Here is a 6000-nt window from a genome sequence, read left to right on the forward strand (position 1 = left end):
CAGGCAGCGCCACATGCTCCAGCTGACTCTCAGCTCTCACTGCCTGCACCCCTTAGGGCTGCGCGCTCAGCCCTCTCCTGTTACTCCCTGTTCACACACGACTGTGTGGTCACTGACAGCGCCAACACCATAATCGAGTTTGCTGACAACACGACATCATCGGGCCTGATCACTGACTATAATGAGACGGGTTACATAGAAGATGTCAAAGCCCTGACATCTTGGTGCCAGGACAACAACCTCGTTCTCAACGTCAGCAAAACAAAGGAGCTGATTGTGGACTACCGGAAGCAACAGAGAGAAGGACATGCCCCCATCACCATTAATGGGACTACAGTGGAGAAAGTCAGCAGCTTCCGCTTCCTCTGGGTTTATATCAGTGAGGACCTGACCTGGATCCACCACACCGACACCTTGCAGCACAAAAACAGCAAGATAATGGCTGTTCTTCCTCCGCAGGCTACGGAGGTTGAAAATGGACTCCGGGATACTCTGCAACGTCCACAGATGAACAATTGAGAGTATCCTGACTGGCTGCATCGTCGCGTACGTATGGCAGTTGCCCCACCCTCAAACCGTAAGACATTACAGAGGGTGATGAAATCTGCTCAGCACATCACCAGAATGAAGCTGGATGGAAGATCTCTATACTCAGTGGTGCAGGAAGAAGGCCAACAGCATCATCAAAGACCCCTATCACCCCAGCTCTGACAGACGGCACCACAGCATCCAGTCTCGCACCACCAGGCTCAGGGACAGCTTCATCCCGCAGGCCATGAGACTGTTGAGCTCTCAAGTTCATTACTGTTACTTTACTTACACTGCACGGGTACACATTACCTTATACGTGTGTATGTATATATACAGTACTACCTGTTTATTCTTGCACATATTGAGGTTTACAAATACATATATATTACAATTTATTTTACTACTGTTTACAATCTATTAAACCACCGCAGTTTATATTTTTATGTGCATTACCTGTTCATCACTTCTGTTCAGCTGTCTACCTCAGTATGTGGTTTTATATTTTATATAAAATGTTATTATATTCTGTTTTATTGAATTTCATGTGTGAAACAACTTCTTCACTACTTTGTCGTGCGTGTGACAAATAAAGAACTTCAACTTTAAAATGTCACATTTCACCAACACTAATCAAATGCATTACAAAGCACTAGACTTGGAGGGTGCAACAAGAATGAGAATGTGTGAATAATCACAGCCACCAGGGGGAAGCAGAGAGGTGATGAATAGAGAGGTGTTAAGAGGATGGAGAGATGAAGGTGACAGAAAGACAGCAAGACAGGAGCGATGAAGAGACTATAGAAACCCAGAGGAAAGGAGAAATGGAAAGTGCAGACAGAAATCTGATGAAATCTGGACCACACGTGCCATCAGACTCACGCTCGACTGTGCACACAAATACAAGCACGCGTGCCACACTTCTATACAAAAATCCGCATGGATGGCTCCAACACTGTACCACACTCTCTACATACAACACAATCCTGTCCATCCTGAGATCACCCTGCCTCCCTCTCCAACATATGGGTCTGATTAGGAGGGAGAGAGGAGGACAGGGAGGGAGGGAGGGAAGAAGGGAGGGAGGACACATTAGAATGAGCGCATGAATGGGTGAGAAAGTATGAGAGGGCGAGAGACAGAAGAAGTACAGGGAGGTGAAAGACGTGATTTCGACAGTGAAAGGACAGTAGACGGAGGCAGACAGATTTAAGAAGGAGGTAGGAAAAAGTTGAAGGAGGTGAGACGAGGAAGCAGTAGAGGAGGAGGAGGAGGAGGAGGAGGAGGAGGAGGAGGGAGTGTGAGAGTTTTGCTGTAGCAGAGTTTGAGGCTGCACACATGGAGCAGACCAACCCCAACACTGTTCTGCTCTGAGGAATGACACAACTGGGACAGACACACATGGAGATGAACACACACACATACTTTCTTTAACCCTCTCACCCACTCCCTTCCCGTGCCCGGCGCTGTCTCCCCCGCCTCTCCTCCTTCCCATTCTCGTTCTCACTTTCTTTCTCGTCTAATTAACAACATTCATTAATTAAGGCTCCATCTGACCGGCGTGTGAGAGAAGGAAAAAAAACACATGCTTTAATTAAACATTGCTGCACATGTGCTTACACAATACACATACATGCACGCACTGTCGCTCATAGACACACACACACAGCGACACATACCAACACACAAAGACACATTCAAATATGCCCCCACAGCTTCATCCTCCCACACACTCACACATCGATTTGCACATAAAGACATACATGTCACATAGACACGCACACATACACTGTCACACACAAAACAAAGACACACATGCAAATATCCCTCTACTGTGCTCTGTGGGGGGCATTCTGACAGGGCTTAGATGCCAGCCAATCAAACGCTCCCACTATGATTCATTGTTTAAGCAAACACTCCTGGCATCCATCAGCCACCATTCCAATATATTCACCGTCATACGTAGCAAATGCGTTTTGGTGCATTTTACTGTGAATGGCTCTGGGGCTTTGGAACACACAGTGGCGTAGTATTGTCTCTGTGAAAACAGCCGATGGTGTGCACTGCTCTCACATGATGATCTGTTGAATCTGTTCCACAAAGAGCAGCCCTCATATTAATGAAATTCTTTGAAAAAATTTGGAGACCTTGTACATTTTTCATCTGCACATAAAAAAAAGTTCTTTGGGTGCTTCTGTGTGCTTTACAGGAAAGGCAACATGTCACTTTGCACACATGCCAGTGTTAAATTAGAGACGAGAACTTGCCGTTTTACAGTTTGGGCAGTTGCCCTGTTGTGCATAGTCTGAGAGGAACAATCATTCAGTGCATGGTAGCTGTACAGCATATCTATTCTCCTCCCATCTATCTCACTGCCACAAAGGCTTGCAGACTCACAGGCCTGCCAGCAGCAACCCTCAATGAGGAACTAGACCCTGCATGTGTGTGTGTGTGAGTGTGTTTGTGCTTGCACGCATTTGTGTGTGTGTGTGTATGTGTGTGTGTGTGTGTGTGTCTGCAAGTGTGCGCGTGTATGAGTGTGTCTTCCTGGGTGTGTTTGTAAAAGCACTCACTGAGCTCTAACGGGTGTGCAGTTGTTGCTAAGAGACAGGCAGCAGCACCGAAACAGCATGGGGGGGTGTAAGGGAGGGGGGACATGGAGGGGGAGAGAGAGAGAGAGAGAGAGAGAGAGAGAGAGAGCAGAGAGGTAACAAGAGAGAGAGGTGGTGGGGGGGTGGGGGTAGGGGGGGCTCCACAGAGAGGTTTAGACAGATAAGAAGAAGGGGGTATAAAACAGAGAGAGTGGGATGGAGGGAGAGAGCTGGAGAAAGTGTATGTGAGGCCAGGAGAGAAAGGGAGGTGGGGAGGAGGAAGGAGGGTCCACAGAGACGGAGTGACACCGTGCAGAAACTCAACTACCATCAGCCTCGTTCCTCCACACCACCTCAACCCTAATCTGCAGCCACAAACACACACAACGCACGATGATGCACAACTTTTTCTTCTTGTGTGAAAACACAATGCGAAAGACAGTCTTGAAAAACTGTCAGGCAACTTGATGACTAACTGTTTTCATGTCGTCCGTGAGGTCTTCCAGTGTGTCATGTTGTATTCCAGACAATAAACATCTGTCAGACTCTGTCAGTGAAACGTTACATTACATTACATGAAATTAACAGCATCACTGTAAATGGGCCAATGCACTGTAAACTCACACGGTGTGTGTGTGTGTGTGCGGTAATCAAATCAAATCCTTAACTATGAATTATAGGAGCATGGAGTTATATAAGTCGAAAGAAATTAGATGGAAACGTATTTAAGATGCATATTGATGTGATTTCACATCAGCTCGAGGATAAAAGAAACTTTTTTTTTTTCAAACTTCGGCAGCATCACAGAACTCGCAAACCTTCATTTAACATTGGCACAAGAGAAGTTAGAGATCGTCTTAAACTGATAGGTGGACATGTTGGATTTGAAGGCTTTATTTTCCTTCCCACTGTGGGAAAAAAGTTTTCTATATTTACTCAATATTCAGCCAAACTGTACAAAGTTTTAAGGTCTTGCCTTGACTGCAGTGCATTGTAGCCCGACAGGCAGTACCACTCAACAGCTCAAATTTAAGCACATCCAAACTCCATTCCAATCAACGGACCTAGTTTTTTTTTTTTTTTGTGAGAGAGCTTGAGGTGTGTCTAAGTGTGCCAAAGGGGGCGAAGAATGTTATACACACATATCGTACTACTGGGGCCGACAAGCTTGCACAGAAATTACCACCGACAACCCTCAAAAACAGAGCTGAACTCTGGGATTTGGTGAGTTGCAGCTCAATGCGCACACGCGTCAGTCAAACAGAGACGAGCCGAACTAACACACTTACATACAGACCCTCACACCTCCACCACCACCCCACCCACTCATACTCTCCTTCACTATGACCTCTCCTCTTGTTCTCACCCACTCACATCCCAACCGTCCTGGCCCCCCTCCCTCCCAAAAAAACAAAACAAAACAAAAAAAACAACAACCCACCACCTCCCCAGCTGCAGGAAATTCCTAATGATCTCCATCATCAGTGTGCGTTCTCTATCTCCTGCCAAGAGCCAGCACGTGCACACGCACACACACACACACACACGAGAAAACACGCACACAACGCATATAAATGAACATGAGAGCAACACATAAACCATATGTGCGGACACACAAAAAGGCAGACAGACATTCAGACAGAGAGACACACATCTAATGTAAACAGACTTCACACGGACCAGATACAGTGGCAGCCCAGCCAAGGATGCACACAGGGGACTGGAGAAGTAGCTCGAACCACTAGACAACACAAAACCAGGACCCCCCACCCCCATCTGACTGTCTCACTATCTGACTGTCTCTCCTGTTGTTTCTGCAGGAACCTACATGCTGTAGTTATTTTAAGACGAGGAGGACTGTATTACCCCTTCCTCTTCCTCTTCCACCCCCCTCCTCATTTTTCTTCCTCACTGTTCCTTCTCTCATCTCTCCAGCAGCCCCCTCCCAATCCGCACACCTCCCGCCCCCCAGTTTCTCTCCCACAACACATGCTCCCACTCCCCAACACCCCTCCCTCATCTTCAACTCAGCCTGACACTCTCTCTCTCTCTCTCTCTCTCTCTCTCTCTCTCTCTCTCCTGCAGGCAGTTTCCTGGCGCTGCTGATGGCCGCCCCTCAGTCAGGTCATGTGACCAACCTCACCAGCTGGGAACAGCTAAGAGTGTGTGCACATGTGCGTACGCAAAAACACATTCGGGATTACACACACATGCAAATGTGGGAAGATGAAACCAACCACTTAGGTGCAAACACAGAATTGCACCCACTTACAGTTCACGCAGGTGCACACACACACACACACAATGAGCTGACATGTGCACATACACACGGGGAGAAACACACAAGTGCAGCAAAGATGCACGCTTGCACTGACGCACACTCCACGTAGGCACGCTGGCGAGAACTCACTTAAAAACCACACATACCAACACACATAAACACAGTCACGTATTTCTACCTCACACACAGAGGACACACAAACCAGATGCTTGGACCCCGACACGCACACAGACCTTGAGGCCAGTGTTTTGGAGAGGGGCCTCTGTGCTGCGGCCCTGACTTCCTGACTCCTCCTCCTCCCTCCATACTCCTGTTCCACAGTTGCTGTGGGAGACGCTGCTGCAGCGCCCGTTGCCAAGGAGAAGGCTGCTGGCTGTTTGAACAACAATGGCCGCCTTGTGAACATTCCAACTGTAGGTACTGACAGCTCATCAGCCACAGCCTCAACATACACGCCGTTCAAGAAGCACACGCAGCGACACACACATGCTGCTCATGCTACACACTGATGCCACATCGCTGTTCCTCTCAGAGTCTTGGCCTCAAGCCTGAGCGAGGCAACACACTCTCAGACACAAACACAATCAGGCACGCACACAA

Source organism: Larimichthys crocea, chromosome XIII (assembly GCF_000972845.2).
Source record: "Larimichthys crocea isolate SSNF chromosome XIII, L_crocea_2.0, whole genome shotgun sequence".
Lineage (NCBI taxonomy): Eukaryota > Metazoa > Chordata > Actinopteri > Sciaenidae > Larimichthys > Larimichthys crocea.